The sequence below is a fragment of the Ranitomeya variabilis genome, chromosome 6, assembly GCF_051348905.1.
Source record: "Ranitomeya variabilis isolate aRanVar5 chromosome 6, aRanVar5.hap1, whole genome shotgun sequence".
Classification (NCBI taxonomy): domain Eukaryota; kingdom Metazoa; phylum Chordata; class Amphibia; order Anura; family Dendrobatidae; genus Ranitomeya; species Ranitomeya variabilis.
The window spans coordinates 533046118-533061154 of NC_135237.1; the positions used below are offsets into that span (position 1 = coordinate 533046118).

Genomic DNA, 15037 nt, shown 5'->3' on the forward strand with positions numbered 1-15037 from the left:
GTTCCGTCCGGCACTGAGAGCAGCTGACTTGCGGTGATGCCAGGTGTCACACCAACACCAATGAGACATTGATCACTTATCCTAAGGATAGGTCATCAGTGTTAAAGTAGTGGACAACCAGTTTACATACTCATGTGTCCCTCCTCTGGTCCAGAGCTGGCTGGTGGCTGACTTTTGGGGCTGATGAGAATTACGTTTTCTCCCAGTCCTCCAGCCAGTTTTGCACCAGGAGCTTATTTGTCCATGAAGATCTGATTTCTATCAGTGCTGGACAATCAGTCTCTATATAAATCAGATCTTCTTGGCCAAATAAGCTCCTGGTGCAGAACTGGATGGAGGACTGGCCGTTTTTAGTAGAGGGACAACCCCTTTATTTTTTCTTTATGTGGTGATATCATTAAGAGCTTGTTCACATGATTGTGGTAATGACATTGATCACACTCTGATCCGCGTTTGATCAGTGTCAGTTTACGGTGATCTGATTCTCTCACATGAGATAACGGTTTCACAGGTGCGGAGGAGACAGAGAACTTATGGTAATTTCTCCATCCTCTCCATTCTGTGTGTCCGCTTAAATCAGATTGTAGTCCAATGTGTCATACGCACCCATAGATTTGTGTGGGTGCTCGTGACCGAATTTTGGAGCCACTCGCAGCGCGGTGCAATTTTTTTCCTTTTCAAAACAAGTACTGTCAGTGGGGGCACAGGCACAGTCACACAATGCCGTGTCTCCCAACTTTTAGAGACAAGGAGGGACGTATATTGTCATTTTTCATCTTTTTAACTCATTTAGTGTTCTCACCCGCAAACTGTATAGAAGAGGCTGCATAGAAAAGATACCCCTTATTTCATCGATTTGCATGGGGGCTGCTTTGGTTTGTGTGCCAGGGCTGATTTTCAGTCCCAGTCTGGCCCTGAAAGAATCCTTTTATTAAACTATGCATTAAAAAATTAATTTTTGTGAAAAGAAAGGAGCAGAAAAAGATAAAGAAAGAGGGGCCGGAATTTGTAGGATGATTTTAACCTTTAGGTAAGTTGTAAACAATTATAAATTGTGCATAAATACATTTGTATGGGACAAAGGTACATGATAAAGGAATTTCATTAAATATTGGAGTCCACAATAGAATGAAAAGAAATCTGTTTACAAACAAATAATTCCTGATCAATAATGACTATTGCATAGAATCCTAAGAACTAGTATATATCATGATAGTATTGTCTATTAATTTCCTTTCAGTTCATGCCACTGGAGTTAACATAAAGTGCTTAATAAGTGCATCTGAGGTAGCTGTGGGTTCAAGTATTACTAGCAAACTCCATTATATACTGTTTAGCAAACTCAATCAGATATGCGTGGAGACAATGTTATGTACTCTAAATGTGGGATGTAAAAGAGGAAGGAAGACATGTGGCTTCACGCGTCCCCTGAAGAAGCAGGGCGAAACATGCGCATCGCGGCAGGGGGACAGGAGTGTTTGACCATTTGGTATCGCCAATAACTTCAGGTAAAAACATTCTTCCACATGTCTTCCTTCCTTCCAGATATAGTACAGGAGCCGCGACAGGAAGCAAGGAAGAGGACGTCATCGCATGAAGATGGGAGGCGCCGGACCCGGTCCGCGACACCCATCGGATCAGACCGCAGTGGACCGTCCCCCCAGGTGAGTATAATATAACCTCTTTTTCTTATCTTTCAGGTTAGATTGGGGGCTTATGTACAGCATTACAGAATGGCGGTGGCTGAAGCTTATATACGAAAAAGTAGGTGACAGATTCCCTTTAATTGCCCACCCCTCGTATATAGTAATATTGTCTATAGTGTCCTCTCCTCCCCATCCAACCACCCATATAATCTAATCTTTTGTATTACTGGGGTATATGGTTTATTATTATACATTTATCACTGTTCAAGTGGAAACTATTCTGGAATCAGATTGTGTGGCAATAATGACATTGTGGCACTTTGTAAAAGGTTTGAGGGTCAAGGTGGATATTAAGAGTCCATTTCATCTATATGGCAATGAATTGGTTGCATGGCCTGGTCTGGTCCCTTTAAATAACTGCTGCTGCTCCTGCTGCTGATGTCACGGAATGTTGAGGTTTCTGACTCCGCCCCCTTGCATTATGACATCACTCACATTCTATAAGGATCTCCGGAGCCAACATTCTATTTGAGGGTTGTAGTTAGTGGAGAGAGAGGTGAGTACGCCTGCACAGCAGCGCAATTGTGGGGAGACTGTGTGGATAACACTACTTATAGCCTCTAGTGCTCAGTATTAGGGTGTATCTTGTAAAGCTTCATCATCTGCCAAAACATAGTTTTTGAAAAACAAGATGTATATATATATATGTGTCTTTTTTACCCCCTATTGTGTTTCTTCGTCCAGACGGCTATCCAAAAAGTGAGAGCAACATCATCTCCTATATGTGTATCCCATATCCCTATTATTTTGCTCAGATGCACCTAGCACATTAGCATTGTTGTTTCTTACATAGGCTGTTTGGGAGACTATGCATTTATCTGAGGGATAAAATGTTGTGTGTTCTGCACCTGGCACCTGAGACATTACTGTGATACTAATGTGTAAATAGATCATTTAGACCTCTCTTACCAACAGGGCCAGAAGGGTCACCCATCGGATGGTGAACGGGAGACGCCACTTGTGCAACTATAGGGTGCCAACCTCCGCTGCAAGGCAGGGTAAGGTAGTGATTGAACAGGGTGAGGCACCGTCCCCCTCGCCTCTTTCTGTGCACACCAAGGTGCATGGTGGTGGTTCTACTTTTTTACGTACAAAATTTTGCTTTCTTCGTAATGTCATGATTTTAATATTAACTATTAAAGCTATATGTTAATTTTATGTAATGAAGTGCAGACTGTTTATGGTGAAATAAGGAATTTTTCTGGTCGTTGGCTTCGCCCACATTAGCCCTTATTTTTCATGTCACGGAATGTTTTGGTTGTTCGTTTCGTTCCCATCAGCTACTACTTGTGATGCCACCAAATGTGGAAGGTAGCCCCTTCACAGCATAATGGCTCTTGACTACCTGTTAGCAATGAAAGGTGGAACTTGTGCTGTTGTAGGTGAGGGATGCTGCTACAAGATTGAAGATGCACATAATTCAACATGCATAAAGTAAAGGAGCTGCAACAAAAAGCCAGAGATTTATTCAAAGAGGGAAGGAATCTCTTCTCATGGATGGGGTCCATTTGAGTTTGTTTAATCAATATACTCTCGACTTTGCTAAAGCCCATAGTAGTAGTGATAGCACTGATTGTATTGATCTTGATTTATTTATGTCATGTGTTTCTTATTGCAGGAAATGAATTATACAATAGGACGACTGGTGGACACAGACAGAAGAGGGCCCCTGTGCAAGAACAATACATGAGCCATTTGCAGCCCAATAGCTCATCACAATGCACAATTCCATTTGCTGAGGAGGTGGAAATGAGCCGCCTTACCTCTTGGGCTCATGTGCACAGGTTTCACCAATGATATGTCCGCACCTGATTGGAACCATAGGAAGGATGACACTACAGCTACAGAGGTGACCGTCTGATAGCCTAGCTCGACTATCCATCTCTCCTGAAGACCCGTTCAGCTTTTTGAGAGTTGGGTGGAGGACATCATCTCTGAAAATAGGGTCCCACAGCTGCACCCCAACAGTTTGAGCAGCACTCTAGAAGAGGCAATGCCCTGAGACAGGGCGATAGTCCCTCACTTTTTGTCACTGAGGATGATTTCATTCCCCAGGGATTACTCCGGAGTGGTCCTTGTGGTGGGATGCAGGTCTGGACAGCTGTCGTCATCCTATTAGATAAGAATTAATGTATTTGTGTGTATACTTTAATAAAGTGTAGGGAATGCTTAGATGAAGTGGCAACTATAAGGCAGCCAGGAATGGATGTCTGACATCCCATGATCTATGCAGACTAGCTGTATACTTCATGAAGTATGGGCTGTCAACAGGGGTCATTTCACGATAGGCAGGAGCATAGCTAGCTTACATAATGTGTGATAATGAAGCTATCAAAAGGAAAAGTCCCCTGTGCAAGTACAATATATGGGCCCTTTGCAGCATAATAACTCATCAAAATGCACAATTCCACCCGCTTTGGAGGTGCAAATTGGCCCCCTTACTTCTTGGGTCCCTGTGCTACTGCAGAAGTTGCACCAATGATATGTCCGCCCCTGAATGGAACCTTAGGATGGATGACATTACAGCTACAGAGGTGACCGTCTGATAGCCTAGCTCGACTATCCATCTCTCCTGAAGACCCTTTCAGCTTTTTGAGAGTGGGTGGAGGACATCATCTCTGAAAATAGGGTCCCACAGCTGCACCCCAACAGTTTGAGCAGCACTCTAGAAGAGGCAATGCCCTGAGACAGGGCGCTAGTCCCTCACTTTTTGTCACTGAGGATGATTTCATTCCCCAGGGATTACTCCGGAGTGGTCCTTGTGGTGGGATGCAGGTCTGGACAGCTGTCGTCATCCTATTAGGCCATGTTCACACTTTGCTGTGTGCTCTGCAGGTTTATCCCGCAGCGGAATTGATAAATCTGCAGGGCAAAACCGCTGCGGTTATCCCTGCAGATTTATCGCGGTTTGTTCCGCGGTTTCCACTGCGGGATTACTCCTGTACTATTGATGCTGCATATGCAGCAATAAGCAGCATCAATACTAATGATAAAAATAATAAAAATCGGTTATACTCACCCCCTCTGATGTCCGGATCTCCTCAGCGCTGCACGCAGCGCTCCGGTTCCAAAGATGCTGTGCCGAGAAGGACCTTCGTGACGTCACGGTCATGTGACCGCGACGTCACCACAGGTCCTGCTCGCACAGCAAACCGAAGACCGGACGGCCGCGGGCAGCGCTGTGAGGTGAGCATAACATCATTTTTTATTTCATTTCTTTTTTTTTTACACTATTTATGGTTCCCAGGGCCTGGAGGAGAGTCTCCTCTCCTCCACCCCGGGTACCACCCGCACATTATCCGCTTACTTCCCGCAACGTGGGCACAGCCCCATGCGGGAAGTAAGCGGTTCAATGCATTTCTATTGGTGCAGAATCGCTGCGATTCTGCACAAAGAAGTGACATGCTGCGGGTTTTAAACCACTGCGTTTCTGCGCGTTTTTTCCCGCAGCATGTGCACTGCAGTTTGCGGAAACTGCTGCGGACCCGCAGCATCAAAATCGCCGCGGATCCGCGGTAAAAACCGCTAAGTGTGAACATGGCCTCAGATAAGAATTAATGTATTTGTGTGTATACTTTAATAAAGTGTAGGGAATGCTTAGATGAAGTGGCAACTATAAGGCAGCCAGGAATGGATGTCTGACATCCCATGATCTATGCAGACTAGCTGTATACTTCATGAAGTATGGGCTGTCAACAGGGGTCATTTCACGATAGGCAGGAGCATAGCTAGCTTACATAATGGGTGATAATGAAATGGTAATAAGGGTGAGATACTGTGGAAGAAAATATAATTCCTTTGTCTTTCGCTTGATTTTAATATCTCTTTGTACATGTATTAGAAATAGAATATCTGTTTGTATAATAATTAGAAATTTTTCAATAAAAATCATTTTCTTTAAATCTGATGTGTTTTTTTAATGTGAAAAGCATATTACCAATCTCAAATTGTTCACATTTTGAAACAAAACAATAGTAAAGTACATTACAATAACACAGCCCAAATTGTACATAAATGATTTTCATAAACCAACATGTCGCAAGTTACATGTATACAAAGACAATGTCAAAATAAATACATGAATCTCATGGAAAGGTCAGGTGTTCGAACAATGGAGGCAAGGCATTAAAATGATTATATTTTTCCCAACACATATATAGATATTATCCACGAGAAAACCATCATCTATGACATGAGATTATGTTGACCATAGAAGTAGTCGATCTGCTGTAGTAATCCTGAGTAAGTCCACAGAAGCAATTCCTGGTGCGGACAACCAACATTCCCAGATTTTTACAAGTTTTCTTACTGCATTTCTTTTGGTGTACACGCTCCCCTTTCTGAACAGATAGTTTTATTTATTTTAGATTTCAAGTCTTCCAATGTTTGAGAGGATTGGTCTAGCCAGTGCAAGTCCAAGAATCTCCTAGCGTGAAACAATACCCTAGAGATGGCTATTGCCATAATAGAATTTGAATCTGCACAGTCTACCAAGAGACCGAGTACACATAGCCTACTCTTTAGTGATGATCGAGCACTAAAATAATCAAGTGATCGGTATTTGAGTTGAGCAGGCTGGACTCTGGGACGGGGTCGATTTGAGTAATAGTATAATGGAAGTCAATGGGAGACTCAAGCATTTTTCTTGAAGACCCAGGGGGGAGGGAACAGGCAAATGGCTGAAATGGATGGAAACAGCCCTCAAATGGAATGGGAACAGCATGGAGAATAAATCCTTTGCCAGGACAGAGAAGCTCTGGGAAAACCTCCTACGTGGGCCATCTCCATCCTGGAGGTTAACAAGCTAAGTTAGCATTTCAAGCAGCTGATCTAAACTACAAGCCGGTGAACTCGAGATTCAGTGGAGTCCAGATAACCCCAGAGACATCAGTGGTGAAGTTTCCTGTGCTCTACGTGGCTCCTGCTCCAGACGCTGAAGCTTTAAAGAAGCTCCGGGAGATCAAGGTAAATACCGCGGCTGAGCCCCAGATGGGGAAAGCTGGAGCAGAGCTTCCTGCTCCGTCGCTGCACGGACCTGTCAGATCACCCTCCATAGCCCGGCATCTTGGAAGCAGCCTTCGGCACAAAGCAAAGATGTTTGTACCTGCGGCTGCAGGTATCAGTAAAAGTCAGGTGTTTGCGACGGAGACGGTGGTGGAGGGGAACTCCCAACAACAGCATCGCTTGCCAGAAGGATTTCCTCCTGATAGCACAGAGGATGTACAGCCTGGTGATCGGTTGGGACATTCTGAGACAGGGGAGAAATCCTTCCCAAAACCTGCCAATCTCATTAAAGATGCTTCAAATCAGCTACTATCTGGAGCGGTAAGTGAAAAGTCGCTATCAGAATATAATGAGGTGCAGCCTTCTTCTGGATCAAAGAATCCTATTAATTATTAATATAATGCGGAAGGTATATTACCTTTAAGTGTTACTACATCCTCCAATGGGGGTTGCAGGGAAATGGGACCATATTTATATTTAACTAGATGGTGGCTCGATTCTAATGCATCGGGTATTCTAGAATATGTATGTAGTTTATTTATGAAGGCCGGGCGCGACCAATCAGTGAAGCCAGGGCCAGCTCCAGGTTTTTGAGGGCCCCGGGTGAAAGAGTCTCACCACCCACGTAGCATATAACACAGCCCATGCAGTATATAGCACAGCCACGTAGTATATAGCACAGCAACGTAGCATATTGCACAGCCACGTAGTATATAGCACAGCCACATAGTATATAGCACAGCCCACACAATACATAGCACAGCCCACGCAGTACATAACACAGCCCACGCAGTGTGTAGCACAGCCCACGTAGTATATAGCACAGCCCACGCAGTATATAACACAGCCCACGCAGTATATAACACAGCCCATGTAGTATATAGCACAGCCCATGTAGTATATAACACAGCCCACGTAGTATATAACACAGTCACGTAGTATATAGCACAGCCACGTAGTATATTGCATGGCCATGTAGTATATAGCACAGCCCACGTAGTATATAGCACAGTGACGTAGTATATAACACAGCCCACGTAGTATATAACACAGCCCACGTAGTATATAGCAATGTGGGCACCATATCCCTGTTAAAAAAAGAATTAAAATAAAAAATAGTTATATACTCACCTTCCGGCGGCCCCCGGATCCTGCCCAGGCCTTTAGCGATGTTGCTCGTGACGCTCCGTTCCCAGTTATGCCTTGCGGCAATAACCCGTGATGATGTACCGGTCTCGCTACGTCATCTGGGGTCATTGCCGCAATGCATTCTTGGGACCGGAGCATCGCGAGGAGCAGGAAAGGCTGCCGCGGATGCCGGAAGGTGAGAATATAATGATTTTTTTTTATTATTATTATTTTTAACATTATATGTTTTTACTATTGATGCTGCATAGGCACTGACTGGAGGGGAGTATGGAGGGGGCACTGACTGGAGGGGAGCAGGGAGGGGCCAACTCGCTGCCGGACTGTGCCTGTCGCTGATTGGTCACGCCCAGCCGCAGAGGTGTATCTAGCCATTCCTGCACTCGGGGCAAAGGATCAGTTTGGCACCCCCCCCCAAACCTCCCCCATTTGAACCTTAACTCTATTGAAACTGTATGACCAAGCCAAGGTACATTCCTGAATTCCCATAATGTTAAAATATATATCAATAAAAGTAAAATTAATTGAGATAGCGGTAGGTTGTGTTTTTGAATATCAATATTGAATCAGGAGCCCCATATAATGCTGCATAAAGGTTAATAATGGCCCCATAAGATGCTCCATAGACACATTTGCCCAATATAATGCTCCACAAACGTTGATTATGCCCCATAAGATGCTCCATAAAGATATTTGCGCCATATAATGCTGCACAAACGTTAATTATGGCCCCATAAGATGCTCCATAGAGATATTTGCGACATATAATGCTGCAGAAATGTTGATTATAGCCCCATAAGATGCTCCATAAATATATTTGCCTCATATAGTGCTGCAGAAATGTTGATTATGGCCCCATAAGATGCTCCATAAATATATTTGCCCCATATAGTGCTGCAGAAACGTTGATTATGGCCCTATAAGATGCTCCATACAGACACTTGCCCCATTTGCTGTTGCTGTGATAAAAAAAAAAAAAAATCACATACTCACCTCTCCGTTGCTCAGGCCCCCGGCACTTTCAATATTCACCTGCTCCTCGTTCCGGGCGCCGCTCCGTCTTCAACACTGACGTTCAGGCAGAGGGCGTGCACTAACTACGTCACCGCGCCCTCTGACCTGAGCGTTACTGCTGAAGATGGAGCGGCGCCGGAACGAGGAGCAGGTGAATATCGCGCAGCACTCCCCTCCCCATTATACTCTCCTGCTCCTAGCACGGTGCAGTCCCTGCTTCCCCGGCACGGCGCCGGGAGCTTCTTCCTGTATTGAGCGGTCACCATTACCGCTCATTAGAGTAATGAATATGCGGCTCCACCCCTATGGGAGGTGGAGCTGCATATTCATTACTGTAATGAGCGGTACCATGTGACCGCTCAGTACAGGAAGAAGCTGCGGCGTCGGGGAACCAGAGACCTGCAGGGACCGAGTCGCCAGGAGTAGGTGAGTTTCTCAGTGTGGGGGAGGCATAATGCCGCCGATGAGGAGCCTCCTTGGACCGCTGCATCATCAGGCAGCCTGCTGGCGCCCCCTTGTCGGCTGCACCCGGGGCACATGCCCCGGCTGCCCCCCGCTGGATACGCCACTGCCCAGCCGGCCGCGACCAATCAGCGACGTGGGATTTCCAGGACAGACAGATAAACAGATGGAAATGGACCTTAGATGATTATATATATATAGATGCAACTCTGAAGTGGTCAGACTGGCCGCAGTAGAAAAATAGACTTTCACGAAGGCGATGCTCCCGGCGCTCATTGATCTCGCGCCTCTGAACGGAATCAATTTGCATGGGCACCTCCTCCACCTCCCAAGATGTTTTACCTGCAGGCTCTTTGGAAGGAAGGGAAAAGTTAGAAATACGGTTATATGCAGCAAACTTCTCCTGCCTACACTCAGTAAGGCGAATGTCAACGCGCACACAATGCTGTATAAATGTCTCTAGCTCTTGTGGTGACTCAGAGCGAGCTAGTTCATCTTTTACAATACTAGACAGACCCCTTTTAAAAATAGGCAATTGTGCATAAATGTCCCAATTGGTATCTACCTCTAATCTCCTGAATTCAGTAGCATACTCAATAACAGAACGTTTTGCCTGGCATAAAGACAATAAAGCAGATTCAGCGGTTGCACGGCAATTAGGGTCATCAAACATTAATGCCATAGCGGCCAAGAAATCATCCAAGTTATTTAACCGTGGGTCACGAGACTCAATCATCGGATTCGCCCAGGCGAGCGCTCGTGCGGTCAGCAGCATTATTACACACAATACTTTGGATCTATCATTAGGAAAATGGTCAGCATGCACATCAAAATATAGCATACATTGATTCACAAAGCCACGAAATTTGTCGCGATCACCATTAAATCTGAATGGGGGCAACTTAGGTGGGTTAGCTGGTGGCGGTTGCCCAGAGGGAAAAGTCGCTTGTGCAGCTATTTGCGTGCTTATGTCCTGAAAAGCGCGTCCATACTGGGACTCTATGCCAGCAAGTTTGTTTTCCTGGGCTGCCATGCGGGTGCTTAAGTCCTGCAATGTCTGTCCAAACACTTGTTGATTGTGTTCAAAGCTTCCAAACTTCTTTTGCAGACCTTCCACATCTTTCTGCAGTGATCTAATTATGGAAAACACCTGCTCTAGTCTGCTTTCTGCAGTCATTGTTCCAGCAGTCTCCTTTTTTATGGCTAGAGTATCCTGTAATAATTATAGGGGATAACTCAGGAGACTCTTTGCATGGAACAAGATAACTACAGGACACAGTTTTATAAGTGGTAAAGTCTATATTATCACACGGTGATTCAAACAGGTGCAGAGAGAAACTCAAGTCCACAACACTTGGAGTAAATATTAAATGCAGCTCAGCAGTCTATAGGAAACTTCAGAGGAAAATGCAATCACGCAAAAAGTCTATGAAGCACAATTATTCTTGAGGATACTTGACACGAATAAGTCCTTGCATAGTCCAAAACACAGATAGATATGCTTATAAGGCATTTCAAATAATATCTTAGCTCAACCAGGGAGGCCTGGGTAATACTCTGAGGTTCTTGCAGAGCAGCAACAGCTTACATGTCCAGCAAATGCAGATGGAAGTAAACACGAGCAGCAGATGAAGGAGGATTACTGGAACTGGTGTATACAGCAGGAACTCAGAGCAGAGTAGCAGGATAACCCCACAGTTTCACAGGAGCAGGTATATAGCCAGGGAGTAACCAGAGGTCAGGAGCTGGATACAAGGCAGAATACTCTAGCACAGACTGAAGACTGGGGTGGAGTTTTATAGCAGGAAGACACAGTGCGCATGAGACCAAAGACGAAATGTTCAGAGTCCGGACAGCAGGACTATATATGAGGCCATTATATGTGCAGTGTTATACAGTGGGAAAAAAAGTATGTAGTCAGCCACCAATTGTGCAATTTCTCCCACTTAAAAAAGATGAGAGAGGACTGTAATTAACATCATAGGTAGACCAAGGCTATGAGAGTCTCACTGAGGAAACAAATCCAGAAAATCACCTTGTCTGATTTGGCAAGATTTATTTTGCAAATTATGGCGGAAAATAAGTATTTGGTCATTAACAAAAGTTCATCTCAATATTTTGTTATATATCCTTTGTTGGCAATGACAGAGGTCAAACATTTTCTGTAAGTCTTCACAAGGTTGGCACACACTGTTGGTGGTATGTTGGCCCATTCCTTCATGCCGATCTCCTCTAGAGCTGTGATGTTTTGGGCCTGTCGCTGGCCAACACAGACTTTCAATTCCCTCCAAAAGTTTTCTATAGGGTTTAGATCTGGAGACTAGCTAGGCCAATCCAGGACCTTCATATGCTTCTTATGAAGCCACTCCTTCATTGCCCTGGCGGTGTGCTTGGGATCATTATACTGCTGAAAGACCCATCCACGTTTCATCTTCAATGCCCTTGCTGATGGAAGGAGGTTTCCACTCACGATTAGTGTTGAGCATTCCGATACCGCAAGTATTGGGTATCGGCCGATACTTGCGGGTATCGGAATTCCGATACCGAGATCCGATACTTTTGTGGTATCGGGTATCGGTATCGAAACAACATTAATGTGTAAAATAAAGAATTAAAATAAAAAATATTGCTATACTCACCTCTCCGACGCAGCCTGGACCTCACCGAGGGAACCGGCAGCGTTGTTTGCTTAAAATGCGCGCTTTTACTTCCTTCCGTGACGTCACGGCTTGTGATTGGTCGCGTGCCGCCCATGTGGCCGCGACGCGAACAATCACAGCAAGCCGTGACGTAATTTTCAGGTCCTCAATGCCTAATTCTAGGCATTCATGATTTTAAAATTACGTTCCGGCTTGTGATTGGTCGCGTCGCGGTCACATGGGCGACGCGACCAATCACAAGCTGTGACGTCACGGGAGGCAGGAGACGCGCGCATTTTTAAAATTACGTCACGGCTTGTGATTGGTTGCGTGCCGCCCATGTGACCGCGACGCGACCAATCACAGCAATAATGTGACGTATTTCTGCATTCAGGACCTGAAATTACGTCACGGCTTGCTGTGATTGGTCGCGTCGCGGTCACATGGGCGGCACGCAACCAATCACAAGCCGTGACGTAATTTTAAAAATGCGCGCGTCTCCTGCCTCCCGTGACGTCACGGCTTGTGATTGGTCGCGTCGCCCATGTGACCCCGACGCGACCAATCACAAGCCGGAACGTAATTTTAAAATCATGAATGCCTAGAATTAGGCATTGAGGACCTGAAAATTACGTCACGGCTTGCTGTGATTGGTCGCGTCGCGGCCACATGGGCGGCACGCGACCAATCACAAGCCATGACGTCACGGAAGGAAGTAAAAGTGCGCATTTTAAGCAAACAACGCTGCCGGTTCCCTCGGTGAGGTCCAGGCTGCGTCAGAGGGTGAGTATAGCAATATTTTTTTATTTTAATTCTTTATTTTACACATTAATATGGATCCCAGGGCCTGAAGGAGAGTTTCCTCTCCTTCAGACCCTGGGAACCATCAGGATACCGTCCGATACTTGAGTCCCATTGACTTGTATTGGTATCGGGTATCGGTATCGGATTAGATCCGATACTTTGCCGGTATCGGCCGATACTTTCCGATACCGATACTTTCAAGTATCGGACGGTATCGCTCAACACTACTCACGATACATGGCCCGATTCATGCATTCATGTACATGGATCAGTTGTCCTGGTCCCTTTGCAGAGAAACAGCCCCAAAGCATGATGTCGCCACCTCCATGCTTCACAGTAGGTATGGTGCTCTTTGGATGCAACTCACCATTCTGTCTCCTCCAAACATGACGACATCAGACCATATGACATTTTGACCCCTGGGGGTGAGATCTTGCACGGAGCCCCATATCAAGGGAGATTATCAGTGGTCTTGTATGTCTTCTATTTTCTTATTATTGCTCCCACAGTTGATTTCATCACACCAAGCTGCTTGCCTATAGCAGATTCAGTTTTCCCAGCCTGATGCAGGGCTACAATTCTGTTTCTGGTGTCCATCAACAGCTCTTTGGTCTTCACCATAGTGGAGTTTGGAGTGTGACTGTTTGAGGTTGTGGACAGGTGTCTTTTATATTGATAACAAGTTCAAACAGGCGCCATTACTACAGGTAATGAGTGGAGGACAGAGGAGCCTCTTAAAGAAGACATTACAGGTCTGTGAGAGCCAGAAATCTTGCATGTTTTTAGGTGACCAAATAGTTATTTTCCACCATAATTTTCAAAATAAATCTTGCCAAATCAGACAAGATGATTTCTGGATTTGTTTACTCATTTTGAGTCTTATACAGTTGTGGCCAAAAGTATTGACGCCCAGCAATTCTGTCTGATAATACTCAGTTTCTTCCTGAAAATGATTGCAATCACAAATTCTTTGGTATTATTATCTTCATTTAATTTGTCTTAAATGAAAAAACACAAAAGAGAATGAAGCAAAAAGCAAAACATTGATCATTTCACACAAAACTCCAAATATGGGCCAGACAAAAGTATTGGCACCCTCAGCCTAATACTTGGTTGCACAACCTTTAGCCAAAATAACTGCGACCAACCGCTTCCGGTAACCATCAATGAGTTTCTTACAATGCTCTGCTGGAATTTTAGACCATTCTTCTTTGGCCAACTGTTTCAGGTTCCTGATATTTGAAGGATGCCTTCTCCAAACTGCCATTTTTAGACCTCTCCACAGGTGTTCTATAGGATTCAAGTCTGGACTCATTGCTGGCCACCTTAGAAGTCTCCAATGCTTTCTCTCAGACCATTTTCTAGTGCTTTTTGAAGTGTGTTTTGGGTCATTGTCCTGCTGGAAGACCCATGACCTCTGAGGGAGACCGAGCTTTCTCACACTGGGCCCTACATTATGCTGCAAAATTTGTTGGTAGTTTTCAGACTTCATAAAGCCATGCACACGGTCAAGCAGTCCAGTGCCAGAGGCAGCAAAGCCACCCCAAAACATCAAGGAACCTCCGCCATGTTTGACTGTAGGGACCGTGTTCTTTTCTTTGAATGCCTCTTTTTTTCTCCTGTAAACTCTATGTTGATGCCTTTGCCCAAAAAGCTCTACTTTTGTCTCATCTGACCAGAGAACATTCTTCCAAAACATTTTAGGCTTTTTCAGGTAAGTTTTGGCAAACTCCAGCCTGGCTTTTTCAAGTCTCGGGGTAAGAAGTGGGGTCTTCCTGAGTCTCCTACCATACAGTCCCTTTTCATTCAGAAGCCGACGGATAGTACGGGTTGACACTGTTGTACCCTCGGACTGCAGGGCAGCTTGAACTTGTTTGGATGTTAGTCGAGGTTCTTTATCCAACATCCACACAATCTTGCTTTGAAATATCTTGTCAATTTTTCTTTTCCGTCCACATCTAGGGAGGTTAGCCACATTGCCATGGGCTTTAAACTTCTTGATGACACTGCGCACGATAGACACAGGAACATTCAGGTCTTTGGAGATGGACTTGTAGCCTTGACATTGCTCATGCTTCCTCACAATTTGGTTTCTCAAGTCCTCAGACAGTTTTTTGGTCTTCTTTCTTTTCTCCATGCTCAATGTGGTGCACACAAGGACACAGGACAGAGGTTGAGTCAACTTTAATCCATGTCACCTGGCTGCAAGTGTGATTTAGTTATTGCCAACACCTGTTAGGTGCCACAGGTAAGTTACAGGTG

General features: G+C 45.0%; 1 long non-coding RNA gene across 1 annotated transcript; it reads left to right on the forward strand.

Annotated features, from left to right (window-relative positions):
• Positions 1-2063: 2063 nt before the first annotated feature.
• On the forward strand, positions 2064-5613 carry LOC143781537 (uncharacterized). The gene is made up of 2 exons (XR_013216753.1): positions 2064-2704; positions 3325-5613. It is a non-coding gene; the product is annotated as an uncharacterized LOC143781537 (long non-coding RNA).
• The last annotated feature ends 9424 nt before the right edge of the window (positions 5614-15037 follow it).